Here is a 9189-nt window from a genome sequence, read left to right on the forward strand (position 1 = left end):
TACATCACCGATCTTGTCTCCAAATATCACCCAAACCGTCCTCTCCGCTCCTCGCAAGACCTCCTACTCTCTAGCTCCCTTGTCTCCTCCTCCCATGCTCGTCTCCAGGACTTCTCCAGAGCTTCCCCCATCCTCTGGAACTCTCTACCCCAATTTATCATACTATCGCCTACTCTCACAAAAAGAAAACATGCAGCGCTAAGGTATTAAGATCTGTCTCACAATGCAATGTGACCACCTAAATAGGTATAAACGCAGCTAACTGCATTTATACCTATTTAGGTGGTCACATTGCATTGTGAGACAGATCTTAATACCTTAGCGCTGCATGTTTTCTTTTTGTGACTGTTACCCCACGAGGCGTTTTGGAGGTTTGCCTTTCACATGCCATCTGCTTTTATATTTTGTTTTAAAACTATCCAGCGCTCGTTTTACCCCTTTTTTTGTATAGCCTACTCTGCTCACTTTTAGGCGATCTCTGAAAACCTATCTCTTCAGGGAAGCCTATCCTGCCCTAAGCTAATACTGGAATCTTCTACTCTTCCAACCAGTCCATCCCCCACAGTTACTACCTTTTGTACCACTAGCCCCTCCCTCCTAGATTGTAAGCTCCAAGGAGCAGGGCCCTCAAATCCCTCTTGTATTGAACTGTATTGTTGCTGTATTGTCTCCCGTTATATTGTAAAGCGCTGAGCAAACTGTTGGCGCTATATAAATCCTGTATAATAATAAATAATGGCCAAAAATGTATAGTCATTGATGATAGTCCTAATCATGATTTCTCCACAATATTTTAAGGCTTAAGTGTATTACTTGTAATCTATTCATGCTGCTGCATTTTTCATTTGGTGCTACACTTTTTTTAATTTTTACAGAGAGATTTTGCATCCCTTGAGAAAATGCATTTTCTGAAAACAGGACTTTTAAAAAACAAATTAACCGTGCAGATGTGAACTGTGTCCTATAGGGACATAGAATATAGGAAGGCAACCCTTTCTGTAAAATACCATAACATCAGTCTCCTCCTCCACAACACTTATCTCCCAGTAAATATATTAAGACCAATACAAACAATAAGTCTCTCCTCTTTGTCAGTGCTTGTGATCATATATATATACTGCAGTATACAGTGTTCATGAAATCAGACCTGGAGAAAAAAAGTTGTCCATGGTGACCAGTCAGATTTCACATACAGGACAAGTGCTTTACAAAAACCCCTAACACAACTAATATCATATTCACAAGACGCAGCCTATCTAATGGCTTGTATACACTTGCTGACAAACAGTGGTAAAAATAGGTGGCTGAGCAACAGTTTTAATGCCCCCCCCCCCCCATAAGCTACAAAGGCAGACAGATGGGACTGAACACATTCCACAACTAAAATTATAATTAAACCTCCAGGAGTGTACGGCGGGCAGTACTGCCACCAAAGTGACCCATATATGCAGTCCCAGTCAGGTTGATGGCCCCCTTGTCAGATCTTTACAATCTGGCACCAATGCCACCGGTCTCAGTAATGAAAGGCTGGTTCTCTAAACCAGTCTTTATCAACCATTTCAACACAGAGGAACCTTGAAAAAAAACTTTAAAGCTTCAGGGAACCCCTGGTAATAATTACTATATTTACAACTCGTCATACAGTAGTGTGATGATCATTGGGAAGAATGCTCCTTACATTTGTGGTCATTGGGAAGAATTACCCCCTTACAGATAGCTAAAAAGATAAATGGTGTCAGTGGGATCTGAGAAGCAAAAATTGCAGATTATTCTAGCAATCCCTAGCAACCTCTGGAGGAAACCTAGGGTTCCATGGAACTCTGGTTGAGAAACCCTGTTCTAAACAAATGGTATGGGGGCCCTGGGGGAAGGGGGGCTTTGAACAGGTTAAAGGTTAGGGATGTTGCTAAACTCTGGCACCCATGGCACATGTCCCATGCCTTCTACTGAGTGCACCATGTCTTCTACTGAGTGCCCTGTGTCTTCAACTGAGTGTCCCAGGTATTTACTGGGTGCCCTGTGTCTTCTACCGAATGCCCCGTGGCTTCTCCTGAATGCCCCGTGTCTTTTCCTGAATGGCCCATGTCTTCTCCTGAGTGCCCCATGTCTTCTACTGAGTGCCCCATGTCTTCTACTGAGTGCACCATGTCTTCTACTGAGTGCACCATGTCTTCTACTGAGTGCACCATGTCTTCTACTGAGTGCACCATGTCTTCTACTGAGTGCACCATGTCTTCTACTGAGTGCACCATGTCTTCTACTGAGTGCACCATGTCGTCTACTGAGTGCCCCATGTCTTCTACTGAGTGCCCCATGTCTTCTACTGAGTGCCCCATGTCTTCTACTGAATGCCCCATGTCTTCTACTGAATGCCCCATGTCTTCTACTGAGTGTGCCATGTCTGGTCTTGGATGCCCCATGTCTTCTACTAAGTTAGATTGTACGCCCCTTGAGGGTTAGGGACTGATGTGAATGTACGATATATATGTAAAGCGCTGCGTAAATTGACAGCGCTATATAAGTACCTGAAATTAATAAATAAATAAGTGCGCCATGTCATCTCCTGGAAGCCCCATGTCTTTTCCTGAATGCCCCGTGTCTTCAACCGAGTGCCCCGTGTCTTCTACCGAGTGCCCTGTGTCTTCCCCTGGATGCCCCATGCCTTCTATTGAGTGTCCCATGTCATCCCCTGGATGCCCCATGCCTTCTATTGAGTGTCCCATGTCTTCCCCTGGATGCCCCATGCCTTCTATTGAGTGCCCCTGTCTTCCCCTGGATGCCCCATGCCTTCTATTGAGTGCCCCTGTCTTCCCCTGGATGCCCCATGCCTTCTATTGAGTGTCCCATGTCTTCCCCTGGATGCCCCATGCCTTCTATTGAGTGTCCCATGTCTTCTCCTGGATGCCCCATGTTTTCTACTGGGCGCCCCGTGCCTTTTAGTGAGTACCTGGGGTATCCTTTCAGATATTGGAGATGATACATTCCATACCTATGAAAGTTTTGGAACATTGTATATTTTATCATCATAATGTAACATACAGCTTTTAGACCAATGAATGTTGATCACTATAGTCTTAGATGTGACCCAAGGTGATCATGATGATATCCCACCATCTCCTGATCTATTGGGACCCTACAAATGCTCCCATACAAGGACTATGTGTGATTTGGTGTTTACTAAATATGATCATCACACCGGTGACCCCACTTGGCCCATGTCTGCTTTGTTGTGCTATGTGTTATTGTAGTGAATGGGGGCCCATGCAGTCCCTGTAGGTGGGATGCGTCCATTCCTGGGCTCCGGCAGCATTGTGGGTCGGTGTAGGTAGGACAAAGCTCGGTGTCCGTCCTCCATACACGTGTGATCAGCTGGAGGAGGATGGCTGTACACAGTGCTAATCTGTGGCTGTGCAGAGTCAGGAGTCCATGTCAGTGCGGATCACACACTGTGTACTCTGCTCGGTATTCGGCTCAGTGGCGGCGATCGTGTCTCCCCTCCCCCCCCGGGCTGCTGTGTCCCTCCGATCCCTCCTCCTCCTCCCCCCGGTCCCTCCGTGTACCTTCTCTCCGCCGCCTCTCCGTCCCTTTGTCAGCTGCCTCTGGCCGCAGTGCCGCCCCGGAGCCACAGTGCTGACGTCACAGCTCCTGCTGCGGATGCTGAGCTTCTGCTGCCGCCTCTGTCAGCGGAACACACAGTCCAGCCGGCTCCGTCCTCGTCAGACGGATCACAGTAGCTGGGGTGAGAGGCCTCCGCTTCACCGGACTACAGAACAGAGCCGGGGACATGGGGGGTTCTATGGGGCAGCAGTGTCCTTCCTGCCATCTACTCCGCACCCCGCTGCCGGACACTGCGATCCATCCTCCTGACCCACCGTCCTTCACTGACCACCTGCTTATACCTCCTCACCTGCCCGACACAAACCACTCATAACTTTTCACACACAGCTCATCACCCTCTCTTTGGGCCAGCCTTCCTCTACCATAGACCTCCAGAGGAAGAGGGGGTTCCATGGAACTCCAGAGGGTTCCTCCAGGATGAGGGGGTTCCATAGAACACTTGAGGGTTCTCGAAAGGATGAGGGGGTTCCATGGAACTCCAGAAGGTTCCTTTAGAAGGTAAGGGGGGTTCCATGGAACTCTAGTGGGTTCCTCTTCTTCAGAGGATGAGGGGCTTCCATTGAACACCAGAGGTTTCCTCCAGAGGATGAGAGGGTTCCATGGAACTCCAGAGGGTTCTTCCAGAGGATGGGGGTGTTATATAAACACCAGAGGGTTCCTCCAAAGGATGAGTGGTTCTATGGAACGCCAGAGAGTTCCTCCAAAGGATGAGGGGTTCTATGGAACACCAGAGGGTTCCTCAAGAGGATGAGGGGGTTCCATTGAACTCCAGAAGGTTCCTTTAGAAGGTAAGGGGGGTTCCATGGAACTCTAGTGGGTTCCTCTAGTTCAGAGGATGAGGGGCTTCCATTGAACACCAGAGGGTTCCTCCAGAGGATGAGAGGGTTCCATGGAACTCCAGAGGCTTCATCCAGAGGATGGGGGTGTTATATAAACACCAGAGGGTTCCTCCAAAGGATGAGGGGTTCTATGGAACACCAGAGGGTTCCTCAAGAGGATGAGGGGGTTCCATTGAACTCCAGAAGGTTCCTCCAGAGAATGAGGGGGTTCCATGGAACTCCAGAGGGTTCTTCCAGAGGATGAGGGGGTTCCATGGAACACTAGAGGGTTCTTCAAGAGGATGAGGGGTTCCATGGAACACCAAAGGGTTCCTCAAGAGGATGAGGGGATTCCATGGAACCTCAGAGGGTTCTTCCAGAGGATGAGGGGGTTCCATGGAACACCAGAGGGTTCTCCCAGAGGATGAGGGCTTCCATGGAACACCAGAGGATGAGGGGGTTCCATGGAACACCAGAGGGTCCCTCCAAAGGATGAGGGGGTAACTCCACAGTCACAGTGCACCCCATTACCTTGTGCTGCTGCTGGGAAGAAGTTGGGGGTGGAGCAGGGAAGCAGAAAGGGCAGGGTCTGGAGGATGGCTGAATTCAGCTGCCAAAGTCTGCTGAATGCTGAGACAAGGGTTGGCAGAGACAAGGTGGTGCTGCAGCTGCACAGAAAAGAGCAGGATCTGTAGAAGTTCTGTCCTCTCTGCTGCCGACTACTGGCACAAGGTGGTGGTGGAGACAAGGGGGGGGGGGGGGGGGGGGGTACCGCAGCTGCAGGAGAGATGCGTGGGCTGGATTTGACCCACGGCCTTGTTTTTGACATGTGCTCCAGAGGATGAGGGGGTTCCATGGAACACCAGAGGTTTCCGCTAAAGGATAAGAGGGTTCTATGGAACTCCAAAGGATGAGGGGGTTCCATGGAACTCCAGAGAGTTTCTGCAGAGGATGAGGGGGGTTCCATGGAACTCCAGAGGATAAGGGGTTCCATGGAACTCCAGAGGATAAGGGGTTCCATGGAACACCAGAGGGTTCCTCCAGTAGATGAGGGGGTTCCACAGAACTCCAGAGGATGAGGGGGTTCCATGGAACACTAGAAGGTTCCTGCAGAGGATGAGGGGGTTCCATGGAACTCCAGAGGATGATGTGTTCCATAGAACACCAGAGGGTTCCTCCAGCAGATGAGGGGGTTCCATGGAACTCCAACGGATGAGGGGGTTCCATGGAACTCCAGAGGGTGAGGGGGTTCCATGGAACTCCAGAGGGTGAGGGGGTTCCATGGAGCTGCAGAAGGTTCTTCTAGAGGATGAGAGGGTTCTTCCAGAGGATGAGGGATTCCATGGAACACCAGAGGGTTCTTCCAGCAGATGAGGAGGTTCCACAGAACTCCAGTGGATGGGGGGGTTCCATGGAACTCCAGAGGGTGAGAGGGTTCCATGGAGCTGCAGAAGTTTCTTCTAGAGGATGAGAGGGTTCTTCCAGAGGATGAGGGATTCCATGGAACACCAGAGGGTTCCTGCAGAGGATGAGGGGGTTCCAAGAGCAATGCACCATTTTTGCCTCTCAGATAATTTACCACTGACATCAAGGTTTGTTTTAGCCATCTGTGAGGCCTCATTCACATGAAGCCAATGTTATGTACACCCATGCGAAGAGCCGTCTGTACCTACCTAGGTGGCACAGGTGCAGGCAGCCTGTTCAATTCAGTGACAGGTGGAGAGCTGCACAGATCTCCAAGAACATCCACAAGTGTAAATCCTTGTGGGACTGATGCACAAATTGGAATGTAGAACTCAGGGAAGTGCTTAGAGATCCATGCACCCTTTCAATGATTTAAACAGGCTTCCTGTGGGGAACAATGCAGCCTCCCAGGCGAGAATGACGCCTCAGTGGGGGGATTCTTCCCACAGCCCATCATGTTACAATCAGTATTTTTTGCTACAAAATTGCTAGAAACATTACATTTTTTTTTAAAGAGGCTCTACAGAATAAATTGGTGGGTTTTGCAATGTCTTCTGTCACACAGTATTTGCGCATCAGTTTTTCACAGGCAATTTTTTTTTTTAAATACACTTTTTTGAATTTTAACGCAAAAAAAAAACAATACATAACCTAATTTTTTAAATAAAATATAAAAGATGTTATGTTGAGTAAATAGATACCAAACATTTCAAAACAATGTAAATTCAACTATTCATAGGCAACACTTTAAAAGCGTTTACAGGTTACCACTTTAGAATTATTGCCCAGGATCTGATGTTCGCAGTGATACCTCACATGTGTGGATCGATTGCTATTTGCATGTGCGCGGGACCAATGCGCGCATTTGCCTTTCCACGGGAGAACCGAGGCACTTTAATTTTTTGTATTAATTATTAATTTTTTTTACACTGCTGCTTTAAAAGTACTTAATAGCATTTTGAACACCAAGATCAGTGTTTTTGAATGCTTTTATTTTTTTAAAAATGGCGGCGTTTACGTCCAAGTGAACCTGAAGTGGTGTTGTCACTTCCAGTTTACTATAACGGAGAGCCAATCAAAGCCAATCCCGGCTTGGTTCAGCTGTCCGTCCAGCCAACGAATGCGCCGGCGGATCGCTCAGGTCTCCCAGTGGAACGGGAGAGCCTGAGCAAGTCGCAGAAGGCAGCGTGGGGGAGGGGAACATCCTCTCCCGCTGCCTGTAATAGCAATCGAGCAGCTAGGTAGCTGCTCCAATTGCTATTACAAGAAAGCCAGCTTTAGAAAAAGATACCAGGGAGATGCCTACAGCTGCTGTTAAGCACCAAAAGTCTAGTGACATACAGGTACGCTGCTGAACGGAAATATTTAAAGAGGTCAAGAAGGTTATCATAGGGTGTTGTGCTCTATGACTACAGTTATATCAAACAGAAGTGTTCAGCATGTAGAATGAATCCCAACTGGACTGGATTATAATGTACATTCACACCATATCATTCTGTGTACTGTGCTGTTCATTACCTATTCCACACCTCATGATTCTGTATTTTGTGCTATACATTCTCCATTCCACATCTCATTATTTTGTATACTTTGCTGTAAATGCCCTATTCCACACCACCTCATTCTGTAGACCATGATGTACATTTCCTACTCCTCACCGTCTTATTCTGTATTCTGGGCTGTACTGTCTTCATTTCACACTCCATCATTTTGTTCTCAGTACTGTACACTCCCTGTTCCATACAACCTCATTGTGTGCTGTACATCACCTATTCCACACCTCATGATTCTGTATATTGTGCTGTACATTCCCTTTTCCACACAGCCTCACTTCATACTCTGTACTGTTTCATACCTTATCAATCTATACTTCATACTGTGCATTCCCTATTTCACACTCCCTTATACTGTACACTGTGCTATATATTCCGTATTCCAAACCACATCATTATATACAATGTGCTATACATTCCCCATTTCACAGTGCTTCGTTTTGTATGCTGGACTGTCCTTTCCATATTCCACCACTTTATTCTGTACCCTGTACTGTACATTTCCTATTCAACACCGCCTCATTTTGTACTCTGTTTTGTACACTGCCTATTGCAGGCGTATTATGTTTTACTCTGTACTGTACACTCCCTATTCCACACTGCCTCATGCAATACTCTGTACTGTTCTTTCCCTATTCCATATCGCCTCATCCTGTACTCTGCATGTATATTCTCTATTCCACACCACCCCATTCTGTACCCTGTGCTGTACATTCCCTATTCCACACTGCCTCATTCTGTAGCCTGTGCTGTACATTCCCTATTCCACACAACCTCATTCTGTACTGTGTACTTCTGTACTGTGCATTTCATATTCCACACTGCCTCATTCTGTACTCTGCACTTGTTACGGATCCGCCAGGTGGTGCCTCTGGCAGCCCACTAGACGGAATCACCCGGAGCGTGGAGTCTAAGTCCCGGTCTGCGTTTTCACCAGGGCCCCTGATGGTGGGGATGGACTTGGAGCAGAACCAGGACCAGGTCATGACCTCCGAGCAATACCACCACTGGCAGAGGGAGCCTCCGGGGATGAGCATAAACCAGAAGAGAGCCAGATGTGAGGAGGCCGGCAGGACCAGGCAGGATAAACCGGCGGTTGTCACCGTGGGGAATGGCGAGGTACAGAGACGGCAGGCAGAGAGTGGTCAGGTCACACGCAGGGTCAGTATCGAAGTCAGTCCGCAGAATGGTCAAACAAGCCGGGGGTCGGGATAGGAGAAGGCAGCGTAGTCAGGGGCAATCCGGGTCAAACTCAGGAGAAGGCAGCGTAGTCAGATAATCCGGGTCAGAGCTGGAGCAGGCAGAAGATCAAACAATCCGGGTCTATAATCACAGGGCACAGGAAACTTCAGGTAACAGGTCAGACCTTGCGGCAATTTGTGACAGTGCAGGGCATCTTTAAATATCGCACTCTGCACTGTCATTGGCCGCCCAGGACGCACCCCTGGGCTGTCATTGGCCACCCAAGGCACGCCCGCGGCTCCTACTGCGCATGCGCGGCATCCTGTCAGCCATGGCCCGCCGGGACCTGGTGCTTGTGTCCCAGCATGAGCCGCCGCTAGTGCGCGTGCGCCGGGGACAGAGCCGCGGCGGTCCCTGACATTGCCCCCCCCATGGGCACCCTCCGGGAGCCCCACTGATCTCTCCACCGCGGGTGGCTACGAAAGAATTCCCGGATGAGCCTGGGGGCGTGAACATTCTGGATGGGTTCCCATGAGTTCTCCTCAGGGCCATAA

At 48.8% G+C, this 9189-nt stretch overlaps 1 protein-coding gene across 1 annotated transcript in view; it reads right to left on the minus strand.

Annotated features, from left to right (window-relative positions):
* MOSPD1 (motile sperm domain containing 1) overlaps positions 1–3714 on the minus strand; it is a 50743-nt gene extending 47029 nt beyond the window's left edge. The window contains exon 1 of the mRNA XM_089672219.1: positions 3561–3714. The gene's annotated coding sequence lies outside the window, so the exon portion shown is untranslated. The remainder of the gene's footprint in view (positions 1–3560) is intronic.
* Between the last annotated feature and the right edge of the window lie 5475 nt (positions 3715–9189).

This window comes from Staurois parvus, unplaced genomic scaffold (assembly GCF_062004578.1).
Source record: "Staurois parvus isolate SC_StPar_1 unplaced genomic scaffold, SC_StPar_1.0 ptg000123l, whole genome shotgun sequence".
NCBI classification, from domain to species: Eukaryota; Metazoa; Chordata; class Amphibia; order Anura; family Ranidae; genus Staurois; species Staurois parvus.